The sequence below is a fragment of the Phyllostomus discolor genome, chromosome 7 (genome assembly GCF_004126475.2).
Source record: "Phyllostomus discolor isolate MPI-MPIP mPhyDis1 chromosome 7, mPhyDis1.pri.v3, whole genome shotgun sequence".
In the NCBI taxonomy this organism is placed as follows: Eukaryota; Metazoa; Chordata; class Mammalia; order Chiroptera; family Phyllostomidae; genus Phyllostomus; species Phyllostomus discolor.
The window spans coordinates 26,011,327-26,038,032 of NC_040909.2; the positions used below are offsets into that span (position 1 = coordinate 26,011,327).

Consider the following 26,706-nt stretch of genomic DNA (forward strand, 5'->3'; position numbering starts at 1 on the left):
TGTGTTTTTTGTTTTAAGCCATTTCCCAGAACACAGACAGGTGGAGGGGTGGGGATTTCCTAATATGCTTCTGTTTTCCATCACTACAGCTACGGTCAAGTTCAACATGGTCACTGCAAAGCCTTCTTAAGGCCTAGGCCTAAGCTGCCATAGTCATTTTTGCCACATTCTATTGTTTAATGCAGGGGACAAGGCCAGCCCAGATGCATGAAGTTAGGATTACACAAGGGTGTGAATACTGGGAAGGCACAGTTCATTAGGAGCCACCAAAATTATATTCTCCTACAGAGTCTGAACCTTGGGTTGGATGTTTAGAGCAGGAAGCTACTTACATGCACCAGGTGGTAACAAGCTACTTGGTAAGATCAGTCTGTGGGTGTGTACATTGGTGATTTCAGTGAAGTGTCTGTCAAAGTTGCAGTCACAAAAGATTGGAGTTTTGAGGGTTGTGACTGAAGGGGCACACCTCAATAGTCAATTTTGGCAGCGTGGACTATTGGAAGGCATTCAAGGTCCAATAGATTCAAGAAAAATTTTTACCTGTCACTAAATTACTAAAAGAATCTATATAGATTGTGTGTCCTAGAAAAAGCTATTACCAGACTTACCTTTTTATCTGAATGACCTATCTGTATGGCAGGACAAATATTTAATTACCAAACATCTGCTCTTCTGATTTTCCTGTGAATTACCTTTTCCCTCATTTAAACCCTGTTCCCCATCCCATTCCTGAGCTAAAGCTCAATATAGCAGGTCCTTGAATAATGTCATTTCTCTCAATGCCATTGAGTTATGTTGATGAAATGCCCTAGGAACTTGTTTATATCAATTAGCCTATAGTAAAATCGATTTTATTATATGTAGTTTCACTTAAAGTCACAGGCCCATCAAGAATGTTAAGTGAAGACTTACCGTGTAAGGCTCAACTGCCCAACTTGCCTTGGGTCTCATGTTCTTTTGGGACCCCACATGTATGCAATTAAATGTTTTTTCTCCTGTTAATCTGTGCTATGTTAATTTGATTATTAGACTGGGCAAAGACACTGTAAAGGTAGAAATTTTTTCCTTTTTGACATGATTTTCCTAGTTTCTCAGAAGCCCTTATTAATATTGATCAACATTTTCTCCAACATTTTTTGGGATTTTGTTGTTCGTTCTGTTTCTTGAACACCATGTCAGTATTCGCTAGTTTAACAGTAATGATGACTGGTCTAGTCACAACTGTCAGTAAGTTTTTACATTTTAATTATTTGTCCTATTAAATCTGTCCAGAAGCACTAACTTCACCTGTCCAGGCTCTATATCAAAGAGGAACAACAGAAAGAGGGAAACCCTATGTTAAGGGCAGTGTTGGACCAGGAAGAAAGGTCTCCCACACAGGGACCCTCTCTGAAGCTAGCTAACCTTTTGAAATTTGAACTTTCTCTCCCTTGGTTTCTCTTTACTGGACTCAACAGTGTCATTTTCCTTTGGAGTGCTCGCTGAAGATAGGCAAATAAAAGATCATAAATCTTTTTTACTAGGTGAAGCGTTTACTACTCTAATTAGCATTGCCATTCAAAGACTTTCCTATTGGGGAAACAAACACTAGCATTCCACGTGTGCTTGGGTTAAAGGGAATCTTAAATCATGATTAAGCAGAAGTGGAGGGCAGCAAGACACAGGGTTTAGGCATTGCCTGTATTCTGATAGTCATCAGAACTTGGTGCTGACATGCCACAGTGCTAAAGACAAACTGCCTCAGGTTATGTGGAAAAGATAAAACCCCAGCCTAATATTGTGGGTTTGTAAAAAATAACTTATGTATTATTTCTGTGTGGGTTATATTATAGTAGGTCAGCGCAATATGCTAACAAGCCCCCCAAATAGAGTAGGGTACATTTCCCAGAGGAAGTGACAGACAAACTGGGTCTTGAAGCATGAATAGGAGTCTACTCAGCTATAGAAAACTAATGAAGACAATTTGCTCACAACAAGGAAATGCAATTTCTTAGGCCCGGAGAATTCTGTGAGCCGACATCCCCCCTTTCCTCTCACTCTCACTAAGTTGGTGGTGAGAGTGAGTACTTAAGTCCCTGCGGCGGATCCCAGACTCCAGCTGCACACTGGTAGTGGTTCCACGGTGAAGCTAGATTGAAAGAGGAAAAAAAAAAAAAAAAAAGTAAAAAGCCTCCGGCGCATGCGCTCTCTCAGCTGGCGGCTCACTCCCCACCTCGAGCCTCTTGGGGCCCCAAACCCTCGGCCCCCAGAGGGAGCCTGTCGCGCGTTCGCGCAGTCTCCAGGCCTAGGCGGGCGCCTGCGCACGAGCGTTCTGGACCCGAGAGCCCGGGGTTATTAGAGGTGGAGCGCGAGGAGGGCGCGCGGTAGGAGGCGGCCGCCGTTACGGCGCGAGCGTGGTCACGTGGTCGCTGGTCATCACCGCCGCCACCACCACCCTTCTTGCCCTGTTCTCTCTCTGGTCGGGCCGGTCGGTTCCACGAGCGCCTGGCAGAGATTGAGAGGGAGAGAGAGAGATTGAAAGAGGAGGGAGGAGGAGGATTCAGGGAGTAGGAGCTGGGGAGCCCTTCTGCACCACAGGTAAAATAAAATGATGATGATGATCGTAAAAAAGCTGAGCCCTCTGAGCGCCTCTGCCTTCCTCCAGTGCGTCCCCCACATGCAGTGACTCCCGCCCCGGCTTTCCTCTCAGCCTCTCAGGAGGAGCCCCGAGTGCCGCCTCCCTTCTCGCTGCTGTAGCTACCGCCTCCTCACGGGAAGGCCTGAGGGTGCGGGTGCGGGTGCTGCCGCCACCGATGGGTAGTCGCACCGCCCCGTGCGTGTGCGCTTCCCGGGCGGCGTGCGGGTTGGGTGGCGGGAGGGAGGCTCCCCAGCTCCAGGGCAGGAGGGCGTGGAAACTGCCTTCCTCAGCCTGCCTGCTTTACCCTCTTCTAGAGATTGGGGTCTAGGCTGCAAGACCAGCTGCAGCCAGAGGGCAGAGCATGGTGGTTGGACTAAGGCTCAACTTCCTACTTGGTAAATTTCCCTGTTCATTTCAGCGCTGGGTAGCACGCTTCCTCCGCAAGCCGGAAACGAAACTGACCGGCAATCCCAAATCTTTTAAAATGCAACCTTTACTAGAGGTAGAAATCTTGCTCACCGTTGAGGCAACCAAAGAGACTTTGTTTTAGTACGAGTTAAGTTTATTCATCTGAGAGACCGTGTAAGTTGAGAGGCCTTTCAGGATGCGAAAAACTTCGCTGAGGATGAAAGTTATTTCCTCCCACCCTACTTTTCCTGGAAAAACGAACACAAATCTCTCAAAACAATTTTCGGTTCTACAAATTACTTTTTCATGCTAGTTTTAATTCCAGGAATATGATGTGTGCTTAAAATTTACATCCTTAACCTTTCTTTTAATTACTTCAGGAAAAAGTTTCATTTGACAAATTTAAAGTTGACAACTTTAAATTGGACCGAATCCCGAAATTTTAGCACGCAGATTGCACACCTTTGGACCAGATTTCGTAGAAATTTCTAGATCCAGTCAGTCTTTTGTACTCTGGACAATAAAATATAATCTCAATAAAATTATTGCATAAGTTTTGTGCTGATGCACTAAATAGTGACTCAAAGCAGAAGCATTTAACTGTACACATTGTTGAAAATAGTATAAATCTTTTGAACACTTCTGATATCACTGGTAAAGAAATTTAATTATATGTTGGTTATTTCTCATAATGAGGTTTCCTGAGTCCACATCTTGCTAATTTTCACAGCATATGTCTGAATTCACATGGAAAATCGAGCATTTTAAAATTATACAGCTATACGGTAGTCATATAGAACATTGCTTCTCAAACTTTGATGTACCTAGGAATCCTTTGGGACACTTGTTTAAAGATGCCAATTCTGGCTGAGTAGATCTGTGATTCAGCTTGGTATGCTTCTAGGTGCTGCTGGACAGGGAACCATCCTTGAGTTGCAAGGATGTGGATAACTTGTGTGTTAAGAAATAAAATGATGTGTCATTGAACAAGTGCCTTTTAATAATTCACGCTGGCTGGAGAGGTGGCTTAAGAGAAAGGGTGAATAGCCGGATGGACTGAAAAGGCTTCCCTTAGGGAGATCCCTTATGCAGAGTGAGCAGGCCAAGTTTGGGTCCCATGGAAGGGAACCGCAGCAGAATTGAGGGAGGGGTGGCCGCCCCAACCAGGAAGCGTGCAGGTACCAGGTGTGTATGCTGTGTGGTGTGCGAATTTTCTATGGAAGCTTGCTGTACTTCCATCTGAAGGAATTGCTCAGCTATGGGTAGTTGGGTTTTATCAACATATGTTTCTGAGTGCACTGCTGGGATGAGTTTCTTTAATTGGTGGAAGGATTGAGTGTGTGCTCTTTCTCTGAAGTGCAGCCTCATGGAGAATTGCTGTCCCAAGCCTCGGAAGCAAACTTTTTAAACAATTAAGGGTCTCCACCTGTAGAGGATATGCTTAGTGGATTCAGATTTTTTCCTAATGTAATAAAACATAAATTGAAAAGTTTGAAAGTGTCGTACAAGTCCTCAAATACTTTATGGATATCAAAATGGTCATATTGTACTTAACTTTTAAACAACTTTATGGGAGTATAACATCAACTATTTTTATACTGTAATTTTTATAATCATTAGTTCTTACTTTACCATTGTTTCTTTATGTTACCAAGTAGTATTTCTGACAGTACTTTTGAAGTAGTTACTAAGTACCAGGCACTGTTCTAAGCACTTTACCAATCCTGACTCATTTAATCCTCACAACAACTTTTAAGGAAACTGAAACAGAGGGCGAACGTCCCATGCGCAGGTTTACATAGCTAATGCTCAGCTGGGGTTCTGGTTGGCTGACTCTGGAGTCCATGCTTTTAACAATTCTCTGTTTTGCCTTTTTAGAAGATAAATTAATGATATTCTTTTATGTCTCTTTTCCTGTTGTTAAGAGTTATGAGCTTTTCTTTCATTTTAAAATTCAAAAGTGTCATTGTTTTAAAAAGTCTCCTATTCTTTCCCATTTAGAAGTGAACTAGTATTTGTTCTTCAATGTTTGTAATTGTTTGTGAATAAAATACTGAAATTTGCAAAGATTTATTTTGTTTGCACTTGCTTGGTGGACCAGTCTCTTCAGTTTGTATGTCACTATTAAATGCAAAAATAGTGTCTGCTTCTGTGTGACCCTGCAAGTTTTCAGTCCCTTATTTCCTGCCTATGCCTGAACTCAATACATGTGTATGTCTTTTTGGCTAGATAGGCAGAGAACTGGAATATAGGATCTCTTTGTTAGCATTTTGTATCTTTAGCACCTAGTGTAGGTCCTGGCATGCAGTAGTGCTCATTAGATATCCATTAGTTTATATGAAAAGTATCTAAAGATAATATCTGTGACTGACTCCATGAAAATATTTAGTAATTTCAGATTTATTATTTGTCTTTTTTTAATTTCTTAATTTTTGAGAGAAAGGAAGGGGGATGGAGAGGGCAGGGGAGAGAGAGAGAGGGAGAGAGAGAGATCAGTTTGTTGTTCCACTTAATTTATGTATTTATTGGTTGATTCTTGTATGTGCCCTAACTGGAGATCGAACCCACAACCTTGGCATATCGGGATGACACTTTAACCAACTAAGACACCAGGCCAGGGCCTGTTACTTTTCTTAACCAGATGCCTAGGAAAGGTGGTTATTGTATTTTTTTTTTAAACAAAATAGATATAAGAGGTTTGAAATAAGCATTATAGGCATATGCAAATTTTCATAAATTTTTGTAGGTCAGGAAGTCTACATTTAGAAGAATGATTTACTTTCTAAAATTGATTAGGCTTAGTTTTATGTGATAATTTATGACAGAATAGTTATGGTGTATCTGTCTAAAGAAAATGATGCTATGGTGTGTATCTTAGGTCAAGTAATTACAGTGATTGTTTAGCCTGCCATGAGAAATTTTTTCTCTTCTATTACAAAAATTAATGCCTATTGTGGAAATTTTGTAAAAATAAATGATCAAAAATAACTACCCACTCTGTTGCAAATTTTTAAAAGTTTTCTTCTGGGTTATTTTGCCTTGAGAGAGGCTGAAAAAAAAAGTTAGATTTGTATTGCAAGTACTAGTTTCGAAAGATGAGTCACAATTTTGGTCTCAGGAGTGTGTTAGCAGTGTTACTAAAAATTTGTCCTAAATAAGATGAAAAGTTTGAACCAAAGTCATTAGGTCTCTGCTTTATTGTAGTGCATCTTCAGGATAGTTAGGTTAGTGAGAAGTAAGCTCCCACTTCTGATATAACTACTTTGGGGAGAGGCTTCCTCCTTCTGATGGAATCGGGGTGATAACAGTGCAAGTAAACTGGCACTGAGTTACAGGCCTTGGCTGTAGAGGCATGCATTCTGTTTCCTGATAATTACTGGCAATCAGTATTGACCTGTTTAGAATTTCCCAGAATAGGTACCTTTGGAGTTGTCTCAGTAGCTACCTTGCAGGTAACTCCAAGAGGAGTTACTAATATTATATCTCTTGCCATCCTGGGGTGAGACAGTGGATTGATTATCCTGGATCTCTGGTAGGGCTTCCAGGGGGAGATGGAGTTGATAGGAGATGGGCAGGTGGTACCATTATTTCCATCTTTGTTTACTGCGTCCCTTAAACTAGGCTTCATGAGTCTTGTGGTAAGAATAGTCATTTAGATAGGTAGATGTGTGTGGTATAGTGATGCTTGAGATAAAGTGCCTCCCTTTTCCAACCTTCATTTCTATTAACTAATTCAGGGGTAATTTTCATTTCTTTATCCTGTGTATCGTGTGTGTGTTGTGCATGTATATTGTTAGATATATACAGATAAACATGAGTATGTGTAGATTTATCTACCACAGATTTTTAAAACCAAAAGTGGATTCTTGCCATTTTGATGCTTGCATTTGTTTTTCATTTAACATTTCATATTACTAATGTTACTCTTCCACATAATTTTTAGTGGTTCCATAATATCCAATATTTTATTGTGTGAATGTACTATAAGTAGTCCTCCATTCTTCAACACCTAGATTCCTTTCAGTCATTACGACAAGCAGTGCCACATTCTCATTATTGTAGCTAATATCCCTTTGGGCAGGTGCATTATTATTTATGAAGGAAAAGTTGTTGTAAGTGGAATTATTGGGTCAAAATACATGCCCATGATTGATACACACAGCCAGGTTGCCCACCAGAAAGGTTGTACCACTTTATCCTTTACTACAAAGCTTGCTGCTATTGGGTGTTGCCATCCCTTCTCTATTTTAAGTTTTATTAGGGTATAATTGACTTTATACTCGCTCCCCTTCTCTCGCAGGTTTTAACGTTTTCTGTAGTTACGTTTTGCTTTTCTTTTGTGTATCTTGTAGGCTTTTTCTACCTTATGTTTATATAGCTACTAATTTGTATTTCAGTTCTTCTTATACTTTTTCAGTTTTACATTTCACACTTGCAGAACATGTTTGGTTGTATAGTGTGAAGTATAGGTTTTAAAAAACTTGAAGCTTTTTATTAGCCCATTTTCTCGATACCACTTAATGAACTATTCTTTCTCCACGGGTATCAGAAGCTTTATCATTTGGCCTTCTATTCAGTTCACTGTATTTTATTTTTTATTACTGTGAATGTGATTCTGTGTGTGTGTGTGTGTGTGTGTGTGTATTTTTACCAGACTTTTGCTGGCAAATAAAGATTTGCTGATTTTTTTATGTGTATTTATTTTGTAACTAGTCTCTTTCTGATCTATTTGTTAAACAGTTTTTGAGTTGATTCTCTTACATTTTCTTTTTTTTTAATGCTCTTCAGTTCTATCCATGCTTTCTTTTTTTTTAAAGATTTTATTTATTTATTTTAGAGAGGGAAGGGAGGGAGAAAGAGAGAGAGAGAGAAACATCAATGTACAGTTGCTGGGGGTCATGGCCTGCAACCCAGGCATGTACCCTGACTGGGAATCGAACCTGTGACACTTTGGTTCGCAGCCTGCCCTCAATCCACTGAGCTACGCCAGCCAGGGCTAATTCTCTTACATTTTCCATGTAGATAAGCATACCGTTGAAGCCATCCATTTTCACATAAGGCTTTTTTCTTTTCTTTTTTCTTTAAGACTTTTAAAATTTATTTTTAGAGAGGGGAAGAGAGGGAGAGAAACATCAATGTGTGGTTGCCTCTCGTGTGCCCCCTACTAGGGATGTGGCCCACAGCCCAGGCATGTGCCCTGACTGGGAATCGAACTGGCAACACCCTTTGGTTTGCAGGCTGGCACTCAATCCACTGAGCCACACCAGCCAGGGCTACATAAGATTTTTTCATGATTAATTTTCACTTATGATAGCTATGTTGGAATGATATTCTTAATTTCATTGACTTGAAATATGTTTTGATATGCTGTCACTGTAAATTGACCTACTCAGCTCCCAGAAAGCTGTTCTACAAATGATCTCTGTTATGGGCTCTGAATGTGTCCCCACAAAATTCATAACTTGAAATCCTGCTCTCCTTCCCAAACAGTATTAGGAGGTGAGACTTTTGGGAGGTAACTAGGATTAGATGAGGTCATAAGGGTGGAGACCTCATGAATGGGATTAGTGCCCTTCTGGAGTCACTAGAGACTTACTTCTCATCACCAAAACCACGTGTTAAATACTCTGACCAGTGGCTATTATGCAGCTTACCTTGCAAAGCCTGTGGCAAAACAATGATCAAACTTGGGTTTCCTCATAATGTAAAACCACTGCTTTGGAAGTGTTAAAAAATGAGAGAGAAATACCTTATAAAGACAGATTGTCAGAGAATCATAGAGTGGTTGAGGACTGCAGAGGAGATAGTGAGAGATTAGTGTTACAAAGATAGAAAAAGTTTCTGAAGAGTGTTATCTTAGATCTCACCCTGATTTCTTCCTGAGCTTTAGATCTGTGTATCCGGTTGCCTGCTGGTAACTTCTGGGTGGCCTACAGAAAACTCAAATTCTGTGTGTCTGCAACTGAATATACCATCTCCTCTTACAAAACCTGTCCCCTCTCCGAAGTTTGTTATCTCAGTGAATGGCACCATCATCTCTCCAGTTGTTCAAGTCAGAAACCTGGAAGACACATTTTACCCTCTTTTTCTAAATTTTCACTTAATGGCGTCAAGCTCTATGGAATGTACCTCTTGATTCCATTGTCTCTTGATCCCCACCACTTCTTCTCTGGTATATCATCTCTTGATTTGCCAGATTGACCATCTCTTGCTTACGTTTCTGTGAGGTTTTCTGACTGGTATCCCTGTAGCCAGGCTGTCTTTTTTAAGCTCTCACCTGATTGTCATACTCTAGAGCTTAAGACCCTTCAATACTTTTTGTCACCTGTTTCTCAGTCTTGTGTCTCCTTCTTCTGTCTCCCCATACTCTGTGATTTCATTTTAAAGTACTGAAATCTGAGTTTTTTTTTAACTTTATGATTTTTGTTTGCCTCAAGCCTGAACTATTCCGTTTCTTGATCTTACTGCAGTGTGAGGCCTTAGCTTACATGCCACATCCAGGAAGCTCCTTTACACTACCAAGTCTCAAGTTGTGTGCCCTTCCTATTTGGCCAGATACCCAGTACTACTCCATAACATGTATGTATTAAATTGTCTTTTTACCTAAGGGTCAGTGTCTCACTTTGACTGCTCTGTGAGGCCATACACGTCATCTTTACTCCTGGTGCTATGCCTATTAAAAGTAGATGTCATACCAGGTACTGAAAATATAGCAGTAAATAAGAGGGTATCCCAGTTATCAACTACTGTGTGATAAGCCACTCTAAAATTTAGTAGTTTAAGACAACATTAATATTTACGTACTCATGATTTTATGACTTGTGTAGCACTTGGTAGGGGTAGTTTATCTAGGGGTGTCACTTGGTGTCATCTCATTGTTGGTTTGTTTCCACATCCAAGATGTCTCACTCACAAGGTTGGCAGTTGATTCCAGCTGCTGCCATGGCGCTCAGTAGGGCTGATGGTCAGAGCATCTACATGAGGCCTCTTCATGTGGCCTGGGCATGAAGGAGAGGGAGTGTCCCAAGAACAAGCATCCTAAGAGACAGGAAGTGGAAGCAGCCAGTCCTCTTAAAGGCTGTGCTTGGAACTGACAGGCATTACTTCTGCTGTATTCAGTTGGTTAAACAGAATCATCCCAGAATCAGTTCCACACAGGAAGGAGAATGAAACTCCGTCTTCTAATGGAGAAAGTGGCAAAGAATTTGTGGCTATGTTGAATCCACTACACAGACCAAAAAAAAAACCAGAAAATAAAACTACAAAAGTTGTTGGATGGGTTAATTTCTGTCTGTATGTTCAGCCTTCTAAGTATCATGATCCTATTTCATTAATAGAAAAATAAAGTATAACATACAGTGAAATTTTAAAAAGTAATTTTTATTCCCACCCTTCTTAAACGGTAACTATTTTCTGTTATTCATATAGTTTCTAATTTTTACATTTTAATTAAGCATATAACTTCTAATTTTAATTAGTTTTGTGTCCTATTTCAACATACTATCTTTCGTAAATCGTTGTGCACCAGTATTATTATTCTAAGTATATTTCTGGAAGTGGGATTGTATCAAAGGGCTGTATAATATAGATTTTGATTACTTATTGTCAAACTGCCTCATAGAAAGATGATGCTAATTTATACCCCAACTTTTAGTGTAGAGTATAAATTACATTTGTTTACAACTTTGCTACCTAAAGGTATTGTAAATCATTGTATATGGTTAACCTATTGGCAAAAATTGACAGATTGCTTTTATTATTTCATTAACACCTATTTAAGCCTTTTGTCCAATTTTGGTGAAATATTTTTCTTACTGATTTTTCCAGAGCTCTTTGTATATTGTAGATATTAAATCTTTGCCTATCATATACAGCCAGAGATCCCAATTTTGTTTTTTAACCTTGCTTATACATTTTAAAAATTATTATGAAGAATTATTACATTTTTATGTACCTCTTTATAATTTTGTTTCTTGGCAAAAAACACATTAAACTCAGTTCTTCCTTATTTGTTTTTTTTTTTTTTTTTTTTTAGCCACTCTGGCCAATCTCCCAGTAGTTTCAGATACAGATTTTCTACACATACCTATTGACAGTGGGGTAAAAAAATCAGTAGACTAGTGAATTCCATAGCAATAATACAGCTTTCTTTCTGGGGAATTAATTTCAGACTCTTGTCCATCTCTTACTAGTCTTATAATGGAATTGATCTATTTTGGGATTTGGAAAAATTTTACCCTAGACACTAGTAGTGAATGATGCTGAATAGAGACAAATTGTTCCTTGCTGTCAGTGTTAGACTTTTGTACAAAATGAGACTTTTAGTGACTGAAATATAGAAATATGAAACCTTTTAATATTGAAAACAGTATAATATGGGGTTATATGCACAGAATAATTTCTGGAGAAGAATTATAAGTGCTAAAATAAAAATTTTTTCTTAAAAGGTAACATGACAGTAAGAAATTACCAGGCCAAAATCTGAATGAAAGCAGGAGTTCAGAGTAGCAAGCAGAATATTAAAACTGCTTTCCTTTGTAGGTCAGTTGCCACATTTAAGGGAACTTTTCCCTTGGTTTGGAAAGCTTTACAAAGCACATGGTGTAGAAAGTAAAGCTGAGATAAGCCCAAGAAGGGGAGACTAATAGGGAATTTCTTCCCTATGAAATTGCGACTCTGAAGAGTGATGCCCAGAGTATGGGTGTACCAAGAATAGTACCCTTCTTATGCCCTTGTTCACAGGTGGCTACAGGAATAGTTGCTTTGGACACAAAAAAATACCTGTTCCTGAGACGGTCTTCTCTCTTGACTGGTGGCTCAAATTTAGTGTCACCTGGGTGGTCCAAAAAACCCCTCAGGCTGTGAATTAAAAATGGTTCAAGGTGCCCGGCAGAAGCAAATGAAACTCCTCTCAGGTAGGATGCATTTTACCTAGATCCTAAGGAATTCCCACAAATAACTTTCCAAAGAATTTAGTTCACAGAAAAATATAACTAAGCTTGTGCAGTGTCAAGGCACCATGAATACTAACAAGCATCAGAAACGGTAGATATAGACCCCCGAAACTCCAGATTTTGAAATTATCAGAGAAATACTATAAAACAACTGTTTATCTTGTCTACAAAAAGATGAAAAATATCTGCGGAGAATAGGAAGCTAAGCAGATATGAAAACAGACCTGAATAAAAACTTCTACAGTTAAAAAAAAAACAGTAATTATAATGGAAAACTCAGTGGTGTAGTTAACGGCAGATTAAATGCACCTGAAGAGGGCTAGTGAGCCAGACATAGGAGAGAAGAAATTACCTAGAGTTAACACAGGAAGACAGGGAAATGGTAAAAAGACAGACATTTAGGTACATAGAACGTGAAATGAGGAGGTCTGACATCTTCCATCAGGGTTGTAACTGTAGAAGGAAGAAATAGTAGGAAAGGAAGCAATGTTTGGAGAGAAAATACCTGATAAATTTTCAGGGCTGATGAAAAATACCAGTCTATGAATTTAAGAATCCAGAGAATTGCAAGCAGAGGAGCTAAAAGGAAAAACACATGTAGTTATATCATAGTAACTTGGAGAGCACCAGCAACAAAGAGAATACCGTAAAAACTGGCAGAGAACAAAAGACAGATTACCTTTCCAGTAACTAAGGCGGTTGCACTTACAGCTGATTGCTCAGGAGCAGAAATGGAAGCCGGAAAACAGTGGGTTGATAAATCTCAATGTGCTAGGGAAAAAACTGCCAGTTTAGTATTCTCTACCCTATGAAAATACATTTCAGGAATAATGGTGAATAATTATATTTTCAGACAGAATTATAAAAAGTTATTCTCTGATTGTAAATGTATAGGTAGATATATTTTCTGATTTATTCTAGTACTTAGAATGAAGGATTGTATTATTTATTCATTTTTACTGCTGTTCAGTTACAGCTGTCCTGCCTTTTGCCCGTTGCTCCTTCACACCCTGTCCCCACCAACTCCCACAGTCAGTCCCCCCACCACAGTTGTCTGTGCCCGTGAGTCCCCTATTCGTGTTCCTTTTCTTGCCCTTCCCCTTCTTCCCGTTATTGCTGAAGGATTGTTAGTTAATATAAACAATTCTGAGCTTCCCATAGTACTTTTTTTCTTAGAAAATTGTGTTTATATTTAATAAACAGAAGTACTTTTTAAGAATACCTTACTGATATATTACTCCCAACTTTGGGATCTTTGCTGTTTGCAGAATCTTCAGTGGGGTAGGAAATCTTTTGTAGTGATTAATGCATGCCTTTAAGTCTTGCAGTATCAATGATGTAATTTTTAATACTTGTATTTGAAATGTTAAAAGTCACCAGGAAGAATTTGGAGAAGATTGTGTCACCGAGTCTTGGCATTTGCAAAATAACTTTAATGACTTTATTCTCATCCCCCAGTCCCCAGTAGAAATTTGTGGGGGAAAAAGGAGGAGATTTTTTTTTAAAAATCCCTGAACAAGGTTAGCATTAATGGGAGTGTAGAGTGGTGTAAAGTTGGGTAGATGAACCTGGATTAGAGTCTGGCTCCATCATTTAGTAATTTAATTTAGTCTTGGTCATGTGACTTAAACTTTCTGATACTTAGTCTTCTCATCTATAAAATAGGAATAAGACTGTCGTACCCTGTCATGGGGAATAGAGTAACGTTTGTTAAAAGCAGTGGGTACAGTCCATCCCTTAGTGGGTTTCCAGCTAATTGTTAATTACTGAGTAACAGAAAGATGAATTGAATCTGGCAAGGAATCTGAAATTGTTTATGGTATAAATAATGTAAAAGAGTTGATTATATTTTTACTGTTGAAGAGTTATGGACACTGATAGTAGTACCTTTTTTTTTTTAATTCCGAAATTGTCAGAATGTGATGTGACTTGTTGATTTGGTGGTTAATTTTGCATTTTATCAGTCGTGCATGCTGCCCGCAAGTTACACAGCTTCACGTTCTTCATGGCAGGTAAGAAGGCAAGGTGAAGTCAGTGACAGCCTTTAGATAAAGTTTAAAAGATTGCCAGCTATCATCACCACTCCCTCCCCTTCATACACACACACACACACACTCATATATATGTTCTCAGATATATTCACGTGTGTGTATATATACATATATATTTCTGTCTTCTGAGGTTGAAGTTCATGATGACAGCTAATTGATGGTAAACCTGAATATTTTAGGAATTTAGTCCAAAAAATGGTTATAAAGTATGAATTTAAAATGTTTTGTTTTTGTTTTTGTTTTTTTTTATTTCAATCATTGTTCAAGTACAGTTTTCTCCCCCCTACTCCCGTTCCAGCCCATCCACCCAACTTAAAATGTTATACTTTAGTTTTCAGGACTTAAATATTTTTGTTGGTTTCAATAATTTAAAGTAAGAGCTATCAGAACACTTTATTGCTATTTGAATTGAGGATACTAATTTCTATAAAATAGTTAGACCTAGATTTTCCTTTTTCTGCTTTTTGTTGTTTACAGTCATGAACAAGAATCTTTTATGAAATGGAGTTACTTGTACACCTTGCATATTATTTTCTAGTTTGTTATTCTTTAACATCTAGACATTTTCCCACACTGAATAGTGATAATTATGTAGAATATATTATTGGTTGATTGCATTTTTAAACCACTGTTCTTATTATCATAGCAAAATTTAAAAAGATATATATAATGAAGACAATTCAGTAGTTTATATTTTGGGAATTTGACATCGTTTTTAAAACATTGGTTACAGCAGTACATTGTATTTGTAACTTTTGAGTTTATTCAAGTTACAGAGACAACTACTAGAAACAAATCAGGCATTTCTAATCTTTCAGTAAGTTCTAGGGTCTCCAGCCCTGGCTAGTTTGGCTCAGTGATTGAGCGCCAGCCTGAGAACCAAAGGATCACCAGTTTGATTCCCAGTCAGGGCACATGCCTGGTTTGCGGCCAGGTCCCCAGTGCGGGGTGCAGGAGAGGCAACCACACATTGATATTTCTCTCCCTCTCTTTCTCTCTCCTTTCCTCTCTGTCTAAAAATAAATAATTAAAATATTTAATAAAAAGGGAAGTTCTAGGATCTCCAATCAAATACTTTGAAAATGATTTGGGTAAAAATAGTGACATAACTTTGTCTACGTGCAATACTGTATTTTGCTGTGTATGATGTGCAGCATTGTTTTTGTGTGCATTATACATGGGATTATTATACCCATGGTATGTATTCATTATACTCATGTATAATGTGTATCCTTATTTTTCCCTAAAAAGTTTGGGCAAAAAGTGCGCGTTATACACAGCAAAATACAGTACATGCACAAATGCTCCCTATTACGTATCTTAAGTGTTTTAATTTTCTTGATTTAGACTCTCATGTGATGCAGAAATTGAGCAGCGACAAATTTTTGTGCAGTTAGATCATGTGATATAGGTATCTGTGCAATGCTGCTTTTGATCTTGGAGATAATCCCTTGTAATCACAAACTTTAAAGAACATTAAGATTATACTTTCTAAGTTGATATATTTTTGCCTTAGTAAAAATACATAGGATTAGAAAAGACACTGTATAAAACTCATATAGACATTTTTTTGTTTACATTTGACTTTGTATTTTATATTTTGAGCTTTGGCTTATATTCACAGGCTGGTAATTTCTTTTTAACTAGTGGTTGTGCTATGTGAAAAATTATAGGTTAAACTGGAATGAGCCTGATTTTTCTTTTATCTTTCAACCTTCTATATTTTGAAGATGTGTTATTTCATGATATCAAACTCCATATGAATCAGTCATTCCTCATAGGAATAAAAATTACTGGCATCTATTCAATAGAGTTTATTACATATGTTTTCAGTGCTCTAGTTTGATGTTTTTGCAGAACCGATGAGGTTTTTAGATATCATATCTATAACACTATTAAAAACGCTGATAGGTTAAAACAAAAGATATCTAAGTTTTTCTTATTATATGGATGCTTGGATGTAGCTTGGTGATGCTGATCTCATTTTAAGGCTTTTGTATCAGTGAAAAATATTTATTAATTGGTAATTAGTTACATGCTTTTGAGGTAGGTCCTTCTTGTAATTAGTTTATTTGCAGAGCTTGACATACTAGGTGCTAAGTGAAGTTCTCTTTATATTTATACAAATACTATTTATGTTAAAAATGTGCGTAAGTTTGATAATAATTACTATTGATATTTAAAACACTAGCTAGAGATTGTCATGTCATTTAGCATTTTAATTTTTAAAAAGTAATTCTCTGGTTCATTTTTAGCTTAAAATCACTCATGGGAGCATTGTTCCAGAGACAGCAAGAAAGAGCCAGACACCAGAGCCAGACAGAACTGAACTCAAATTTTACTTCTACTGTTTGCTAGTTAGGCTGATTGCTTGGAAAAATGATGTGACCTTTTTGGGCTTCCATGTCCTCACTGTGAGGTTTTAACTAAAATGAAGTAATTTATGTAAAGTGTCTGGTGGTACATAATTGCTCAGGAAATGTTGGTTGTTCCAAACCTCAGGCCCCTTTCTTTTCATATTTCAGTCTTCCAAAGTCTGTAATCTTAAATTGATCTTTTGCTTTATTTTGGGGATCATTGTCTAATAGTATTTTTCTGTGATCAAGAACAATTAATTCAGTGATTAAGATGTACTGTTTATTCAGAAAATAAAAACAAATAATAGATGTTTGCTCTGGAATGTTTCATTTTCTGAAATATTCTATGGATGGTGAGTGATTGCTGAATTATTATACTAGCTTATTTAAGGAATTTCATATAATGATTACATGAAAGGGGAGTTGAAAAGTTCTGTAATAATCAGTTGTTAACACTGAGCTGTTTACAAATGTGCCCTTATTCTTTATGTTTAAAGCGATTCTTTTCAACTTTAACATTTTATGATCTTTTTAAAAATTATGAAGATTAATGGTTAAAGGTATATCTTTTAACGGATTTGTCTAGTTGGATTTGTCTTGAACGAGGACTGAGTTTTGTGGATTTGAATGATAAGTCAGTGACAGGAGGTCTTTAACATTTTTTTCCCTTTGAACAGATGTCTTGGCCTGTAGTGACTCCAACTCCCACTATCCTTCCAATTTTCCCCTCTACTAAATAAGTTTTTAAAAAGTGACATTTTTATTATAAGTGATTGACTTAATTCAGGCAAACATTGCAGCTGAAGAAAGACTTTATTCCAGTGAAAAACACTTTGGTATGAATAAAATGTTACATTCCTTATTTTTACTTTTAAAAACTTTTAAAAACTTGGGCCTTAGAGAGAAGGGAAAGGAGACAGAAAGAGAGGGAGAGGAATGTCCGTGTGTGAGAGAAACATCAGTCGGTTGCTTCTCACACATGCCCCTGACTGACTAGGGACGGGCCTGCAATCCAGGCATGTGCCCTGACCTGGGAGTCCAACTGGTGCCCTTTTTGCTTTGTGGAGCGATGCCCAACCAACTGAGCTACACTAGTCAGGGCCACTTTCAAGAATTTAATGCATGTTTCCTTCTCCCTCCCTCCCTTCTCTTTTCTCGTTCTCTCTTTATTTGTATTCTGAATAATTTTGTGTAATGTTTTCTTCAAGATCAAAAGTTGTTATGCTGTGGTATGCTGAGGTATATATTATGATTGACTCTATTTTAAATGACATATAAACACAGAATCAGTAAGGATCCATCCAGATGACAGTAAACACAATAGGTCTTTCATCAGAGGAAAGTTAATCCAGGAACTGGTTGCACAGGTAATTGCTGAAAAGCCAATGTGAACTGTGAGACAAACCAGGTATTAACAACACCTGAAGGCCTCTGTGATGCCATTAGGGCTGGGGCAAATGAGAAAAGTTGGTCTTACCAGAGCACAAAAGCCAGGACTGAGTAGGGGAGCTAGAGCCATGGTTGAGGCCTCCTGGTGGGAGGTGGGATGTCAGAGGGCAAGACTCCTGGAGGGAGTAAGGGGAGTGAGGAGGAGAACTCTGGCTTCTCCCTCTTCTGCCTTGTATCACCCATTATTAGTACTTTTCCACCAGCCAAATCTTCCTGGAAGCTAGAGGGCATTGTTGCTTGGAAGTTGCAGTTGCCTGATACCGGGCAACACCTGGTAAGTCCAGGGAATGGATCTGAAAGCTTAGAGGACTATTTCACCGACTATGTTGTTAGTGTCTAATAGTTATTAATATACCTGTGCAGTTGTGTAGCATTAGCTGTAAAGAAGACTTGGCTTAAGAAAACCCCAAACAAACACCTCTTGGTTCTTTTGGGGGTTGGCAATGGAATAATTCCATAAAAAGCAATATTAAGATCAACATCTCAGTTCAGTGAAACATTTACTGAGTGGGACTATATTAGGGAAATGACTGCCAAGTTGAAAACACTTGGTTTTTGGTCTTGTGGTACAGTCCACTGGAAGAGTTTTTATTTTTTTAAAGGATACTTTCAATTTTAAAATTTAAGTAGAATGTGTGATAAGTTAGAAGTGGGGACATTTTTTTGTAGGAACTCGTGGGAGGAGCAGTTAACCCAATCATATAGTTCATGGTATACTTTCAGAAGTTGGAAAATGTGAGCCGAGCTTTAAGAGATTGGTAAAGAGAGGTGGAAGGGATGATGTGGGAAGGAGAAGCTTGAGCAAAGGCTAAAAAACCTGAAAGAGCTTAAAGCATGTATAAGGAATTTCAGTCACTGTTGCTGGAGCATCAAGTTTGGCTCATAAAATGGGACTGGGGAGCCAGGAAGAGGCGATGTTATTTTTATTCTCAAGCTGATAGGGAGCTATTGAAGGTGTAGTGGAGTGGCCTGATGAACTTTGCTTTAAAACTGTGCTTTTTCCATAAATGAGGAGGATGAGTTCACGAGGGTGCCTTCTGGAGGCAGGAGACCTGGTAAGAGGACATTACACTGGTCCAGGCAATAGAAGAGTGTTAGACATAAGCTTCCAAGGGTGTCTTTATGTCTTAGAGCCATTCATTTCATCTCAGTGCCTTTTAGTGCCAACCTTCTCAATCCATGCCCCACTTTGATGCTATTTTGTTTTCACATTGCATGTGCCTCCCTTAATATTCTGTTACTTGCTCTCTGGAAGTAGGAATGGGAATCAGTAGTCATGATCTAGTGTGCTCTGGAGTGTGGGAGGGGTGCTTTGTCCTCCTGGAGCCAGGTGACTGCTGTGTTCCTGAAGTATTATGGGATGCAGTAATTTCCTATAGAGCTTTCCTTGAGAAAGATATCCTGTATTCCTTAATGTAGTCTCTGATATTGAAGAGTAACAGATTTGCAGTGTGACATTTAATTTTAGTAAATATATCTTAAAATACCAAAATCCGGCATTTGAATAAGATCCACTTTACACATTGATTTTAATGTATATTCCCTAATTTATTCTGATAATAAACATGAGATAAGTGTTATTAGTGCTATTTTATTTCTCTTCTCTTCTCTTCTCTTCTCTTCTCTTCTCTTCTCTTCTCTTCTTCTTCTCCCCCCTCCTTTCCTCTCCCTCCCCCCTCCCTCCCCTCTCCCTCTCCTTCTCTTCTCTTTTCACAAAGTCTCATCTGGGTTGTCCAGTGGGATTTCTGCTGTGTCATAGAGGAGCAAGAAAGTTTTTGTCCTTAAGAAGCCTATGATCTACAGATATTAAGCCATAATGCAAGGCCCAAGAAATAAGTTAAATAGAAATACAAACACTGTATTGAGGGAATGTAGAGGAAGAAGTTATTTACTGTATTTTACTGTAAGGCATATATTTTTTACACATTTCAACATTTCTAAAATTGGCAGATGCCTTAGAATTTGATGGCATCCTAGTCTGGAGGAAAAATATATTTTGATAGAATAATAAAAGCACATGGCTCCTGGAGGATGAGGAATTCAGTTAAGTGTAGAAGAGTTCTAGGGAAAAAACAACTGGGTGAGAAAGCCATGGTATGCTAAAGGAATGATAAATGCTTTTGCTGTCACTCAGGGCTCAGGAATAACCTAAAAAGTGACCTTAGACAAGTGGGTTGAATCCATCTTATAGCAGATTTTGAAGATCAAGCTGTGGAGAGGTAGAATTTTATTCCATAGTAAGTGGGAAACTACTGAGGGGTTTCGAGAAGAGGAAAGTATGGTAGATCCTGCATTGTTAATTTCTTTTTTTTTTTTAGATTTTATTTATTTATTTATTTATTTATTAGAGAGGGAAGGGAGGGAGATAGATAGAGAGATAGAGAGAGGGAGAGAGAGAGAGAGAGAGAGAAGAGAGGAGAGAGAGAGAGAGAGAGAGAGAGAAACATCAATGTGCGGTTGCTGGGGGTTATGGCCTGCAACCCAGGCATGTACCCTGGCTGGGAATCGAACCTGGGAGCATTGTTAATTTCTTGACCTCCGTTTGGGAATATAATACTGTACTGAGGAGAAGAGGAATTGAAGGAAGGGAAATTGTGATGTTTTGAAATAATGACTTTATTAGTTGAAAGGGAAAGAAAGAAAGATATTATTATGGAGGTAGAACTGATCAAAATTGGTGACTGACTGAATAGGAGGAGTGTGTGGAGTAGGTGGTTGTGAGGGTGAGATACCAGAGTTACCGACATGGAAGACTAGGACCTGTTAGCTGAGACCGTGTGTTGAAGCAGAAAAACAAATTTGAACTTAGTGACTGTTGTGACTCCTTCTGGCATGCCTGTTGCAGGAAGAGGGGAAACTCGAATCTGGAAATCAGGAGGAAAGTCAAGGTTGATGGCAGAGATTTAGGAGGTGCTAGCTAGGCAAGGTCATAATTGAATTCAGTTTAGAAGGTGAAATCCATGCAGAGAGTAACCACTCTGTATGGTTTAGCCATAGGCTTTATACTACTACTACAAAAAAGGCTGCTGGAATTTGGTAAGAATTGCATTGAGTCTGTAGTTACTGTCATCTTAACAATATTTTCTTATCCACGAACATGGAATGCCTTTCTATTTATTTAGGTTGATTTTAATTTCTTTAAACAATCTTTTGTAATTTTCAGTGTATGTATCTTTCACTTCCTTGGCTAAAGTTATTTCTAGGTATTTTATTTTTCTAGATGCTATTATAAATGGAATAACTTTCTTAATTTCCTCTTTGGGTCATTTATTGCAGTTATATAGAAACACAATTGATGTGTGTATGGGAGGGGGGTGTTGATGTTGCACCCTGCAATACTGAAATTGTTTATTAGCTGTAGTGGATTCTATGGGATTTTTATACATTTATTAGATTATTTCATTTATAAATAGAGATAGTTTTACTGTTTTTCCAATTTAGATGCTTTCTATTTTTTATTTTCTAGTCTAATTACTCTGGCCAGAAGTTCTAGTACACTGTTGTTGAATTGCAGTGGTAAAAACAGGCATCCTGTTCTTTTTCCTAATTGTAGGGGAAAAGAGTTCAGTTTGTCACCATTGCGTATAGTGTTAGCTGTGGATTTTTCTTTAGTGCCATTTATTATGTTCAGTAAGTTCTCTTTAATTTCTAGTCTTATAAATTTTTTAGCCATATAAGGGTAGTTTGGATATTGTTAAATTAATTTCCTGCATCAATTGGAATGATTGTGTGTTTTTTTCCCCTTTTGTTCTAATAATGTGTATTACATTGACTGATTTTCCTATGTTGTTCCATCCTTGAAATTCCTGGGGAAAATTCTGCTTGGTCATGGTATATAATCCTTTTAAAATGCTGTTGGATTCAGTTTGCTAGAACTTTGTTCTGTAGTTTTCCTTTCATGCGATGCTTTGTCTGTCCTTCATATCAGGATAATGCTGGCTGCACAGAATGGATTAATAAGTATTTCACCTTTTTAAATTTTTTGGAAGAGTTTAGAAATATAATTGGTGTTAATTCTTTCAATGTTTAGTACAAATCACTGGTGAAGCCATCTGGTCCTGGACTTTTCTTTGTGGGGAGGTATTGATTACTGATCCAATCTCTTTAGCAGTTTCAGTCATTGAGATTTTTCTAATTCTTCTTGAGTTATTTTGGGTAGTTGGCATTTCTAGGAATTTGTCTGTTCATCTAGGTTATCTAATTTGTTAGCATACACAGTATTTTACAATCCTTTTTATTTCTCTAAGGTCTATAGTAATGTTTCTACTTTTATGATTTTAGTTATTTGTGTTTCTTTTTTTCTTTTTCTAGCTCAAGGTTTGTCAATTTTATTGATGTTCTCAAAGAACAACTTTTGGATTATTGATCTTCTGTTGTGTTTAATCTTGATTTTTTTTTCCTTCAGATAGTTAAGGGTTTAGTTTGCTCTTTTTCTCAGCCCTCAATGTGTAAAATTACATTATTGATTTGAGATCTCTGTTTTTAATGTAGACATTTACAGCTGTAAACCTCTATCTGAGCATTGCCTTCAGAGCATCTCGTGAGTTTTGACAGATCTTATTTGTTTCCATTCAACTCTAAACTCAGTTCCCTTGTGATTTCCACATACACTGAGTGGTTGTTTAAGACTGTACTGACTTCAACATATGCTGAAATTTCCTTCTGTTATCGATGCCTAACTTTTTTCCATTTGGTCAGAAAAGATATTTTGAATGATTTTAGTCTTTTTAAATTATTGAGGCTTGTTTTCTGGTGTAACATATGATCTTTCCCGGAGAATGCTCTGTGTGCACCTGAGACGCTCCACCTGATTCTGTGGAGTGTTCTATATGTGCCTGTCGGGTTTCCGTGGTTTATAGTATTGTCTACGTCCTCTATTTTCTTTTTGATATTCTTTCTAGATGTTCTTTCCATTATTGAAAGTAGGGGATTGAAGTCTTCAACTATTTTTATAGAACTGTTTACTCTTCAATTCTGTTGGATGTCCTCCATTTACATGTAAAGTAATTACTGATAAGGAAGTGAGTCTGCCATTTTGTTACTTGTTTTCTGTGTGTCTTACACCTTTTTGACCCTCATTTTCTCTGTTATTACCTTCTGTGTGTTTAATTGGTTCTTGTAGTCAACTATTTTCATTCCTTATTTCCTTTTGTGTATATTTTAAGATATCTTTGGGGTTACCATGAGGATGACTGCTAACATTTTAAATTTATAACAGTCTAGTTGAAATGGACACCAATGTAACGGCAATAGCATACAAACCTGTTCTCAAATACCTTTGTTCTCCCACCCTTTATGTTGTTTTGTCACAAATTACATCTTTATATGTTGTATATCAATAATTATAATGTCTTAAATGTATTTGTCTTTTCAGTCTTATAAGAAATAAAAAGTGAGATTACAAATAAAAATATAATGATAGTGACCTTTATGTTAGCCCATGTGTTTATCATCACTGGAGATCTTTCTTTCTTCATATGACTTTGAATTACTTTGTAGTGTTTTTTTCATTTAGACTTCAGGACTCCTTTACCATTACTTGTAGGACAGATGTAGTGGTAATGAACTCTTTATCTGGGAGTGTCTTAATTTCTTCCTTAATTTTGAAGGACAGTTTTGCTGGATATGGAATTCTTGGGCAAAAGTTTTATTACGCTGGGTTCTCCAGAGAAGTGTGTGTCTGTGTGTGTGTGTGTTTAGAAAGAGACTAGGAGTTGGCTCACATGATTATGGGGCCTGAGAAACCCCAAGATCTGCAGTTGGCAAGCTGGAGACTCAGGAGAGCCAATGGGTAGTTCCAGTCTGAGTCTGAAGGCCTGAGAGCCAGCAGAAGTAATGGCATGATAAGTAAAATGTTAAGGAGAAGTAAAGGTATGATTAGGAAGAAATTTGAAGTAATTTCCTATGTAGGATGTGCAGCAGCAGGCTAGAATTGAGAAGGAACATACCAGGACCTTAAAAAAATTGGTAATATTCTACTTTTCAGTTTCAGAGATGAATTTATCATACTCATTTTATTATTGTACTTTATAATATGCATTACATATAATCTTATACTTATCAAATATTTTAAATACAAAATTAATGACTTTTATACAAGTGTGTTATAAAAATACTTTTTTATATAAAATAAAATTCATAGGAAACAACTCAGTATTTCTAAAGCTGGAATAATCACTAGTCTTTTAAAATCCAATTTTCTCTCCAGATCTCTTTATTTGCCTCATGTGATGTTCTCAGGTCCAAAATCTTAGGGTTACTTTTGATTTCCTTATCTTCAGATTAATTTAATAAAGCTAAATGCTGGGGACACTGTAATGAACAAAGCATATAATAGGTATTTTTGTGAACAAGTAAGTGAATGATCACATCTTTTTCTTTTTTTCTCTCATAACATCAATTCATTCAACAAGTTCTTTCTATTCTTATCAATATGTCTGGGTTAATTTGTGTTTTCTGTTCTTAGGGTCTTTGCCTGGAATTCAGGCCCTTACAATGCCTACACTGTTTTCCAGCAAGCTTTGTTCTCTGTATTCTTCCCTCTTCTTCATTCATCCTTCCTAGTCATACAGGATTAATCTTCCTAAAACACTGATTTGAACATTTTATTGTTTCTCAGAAACTTTTAATGACATAATGTTAAGATACATAATCTGAGGTACACATTCTTTGGGGCACCAGGCTTTGAAAATATGGTTTAATTAAGGCTCTACACTTTCTACTCCTTTTGCGGGGAGACAGATAGCTCTCTTACTGGCTGCTTGGCCTTGGGTGTGGGGATGGTAACCTGCTGGGAAGTTCTTACCCTTCATGCTGTCAATAGCATGCTGTCAATAGACTCCTAACATCACGTAGCATATAACTTTTTTGTATTCGGACACCACTCTCAGAGAATCTCCTGTAGTTTGCAGCAGTTTTATTAGATTCTTTTTGTGTTATCAATTAAAATATTTTCTTCTTTCTGATATTCCTTTAAGTTTGTGGTCTAACTTCCAGTTTCTAGTCTGGTTATGGTTAGAATCATTATCAGTGGGATCATTATCATTTCAGTGTGCCACTATCTTCGACAAGATTCTTTGGGTGCCAGTAATAGAAATTCATGTAAAGATTGCTTAGCCCAAAGAGGATTTTATAGTAAAAGGCAATAAAGGTATTTCATAGCACAGATGAACAGGAATTATAGTTGGTCTTTGTAGGAGGCTAGAAATTGTGAACTATAAATTCCAGACCTAATTTCTGTAGGGTTGGTATGGGATGGTGAGAATAGACTTATCTCAGTCCACCATCTTGATTCAATCTGACTCCAGTTCTACAGTCAGTTTACGAAATAGATTATTTTGCATATAAGAGGTTTGGTAATAGGTGTTTCCATTATGACTGCCCTGTTGTATATCTCTAGCTTACTTTTGTATTTAGAGACCATCAGTTTAGAAGTGTTAAGAGTCATCAATCTTCTATAAATGATGACATCAACTGAAATATTTCAAGGGACTTATTTAAAACTCTTTGTATATCTTGAAAGTTTTAAGAAAGTGAAACAAGGATCATAATTTTGAAGCTTCTAGGAAAAATAAGTTTTATAAAGTTAGAATTAATTCAGTAAACTAATAGAGTTTTGTACTGGATCAGTGTCAAGTTTTGATATGCATCATGTCAAGAAAAAATCATCTAGCAGAAAAAAGACATTAAAATAGAGAGACGGGATCTGATGTAGGTCAGTTTCCCCATTTAAGCTTAGGGTTTTAACATTATAATTTCTTACAAGTGGCACATGTGTACTACTTACTCTTGAAGTTAACATTTGCAGTGGCACTCTCCTTTTGGAAAATTAATATTTATTTTATTGGAAAAATGTAAATAGTTATACATTATCAAATTTTGGCAAGGATATTTGGAAGCCAGAGGCATTACATGCTGATCTGAGTATGAACTGATGTAGGTGTATGGGGAATGGTCGGGTAGTATTTAGTAAAATAGAAAATATACACAGAATGCAGACGGTCTACTTTCATATGGGTCTTAGAGCAGGGTTCTCAAGCAGAGCAATTTTACTTCCCAGGGGACATTTGGCAATGCCCGGAGACATGTTTGATTGTCACATTTGGAAAGTATTATTGACCTCTGGTGGATGGAGATATCAGGGATGCTGCTAAATGTCCTACAGTTCACAGAACAGATCCCCACAGTAAAGAATTATCCAGTACAAAATGCCCATAGTGCTGAAGTGGAGAAGCCTTGTTTTATAGAACAAAGTTCACATGTTCTTTCATGTGAATGTAGAAACTTGTTCAAGGATAGTTGTTAAAACATTGTAATAGTGCAAAATTAGAAACAACCTAAATGCCCATCAGTGGAGGAATGGATAAATAAAATGTGGTATGCGTATTTGATTCAGTACTTTAAATAGTTAAAAGGAATGACATATTTATATAAATAGATCACAAAAATAGTTTTGAATGGAAAAAAGCAAGTGCTTTCAGTGTGATATTATTTATGAAAATAGAAAAATTATACAAAACACAACTCTGTTATTTAAATATATAAATAAAAATGTAGAACATGGCTGAGGAGGCTACATGCCAGTCTCATAATACTGGCTCTAATAAGGAGATGAGCTGAGGAAATGGAACTGAGAGTTGTGAATGGTTGACTTTAACTTTGTCTCTAGTAGTTCTTTTGTAAATATACATGAAGCAACTATGGTTTCATATTTACATGAATTTGAATGCATAATGTGAATGCCATTTGTTAAAAAAATCTGGTTAGCGAGAACATAGATATTTGTAATATTGTTTATTTCTCTGATAGTTGTAAAGTTTCTCAAAAGAAGTTCATCCATGAATTCCATTTATAGCTTTATCTCCATTCAG

At 37.2% G+C, this 26,706-nt stretch overlaps 1 protein-coding gene across 1 annotated transcript in view; it reads left to right on the forward strand.

Moving 5' to 3' along the window:
• Nucleotides 1–2,385: 2,385 nt before the first annotated feature.
• TBC1D5 (TBC1 domain family member 5) overlaps nucleotides 2,386–26,706 on the forward strand; it is a 482,939-nt gene continuing 458,618 nt past the window's right edge. Inside the window, exon 1 of the mRNA XM_028518682.2 lies at nucleotides 2,386–2,577. The gene's annotated coding sequence lies outside the window, so the exon portion shown is untranslated. The remainder of the gene's footprint in view (nucleotides 2,578–26,706) is intronic.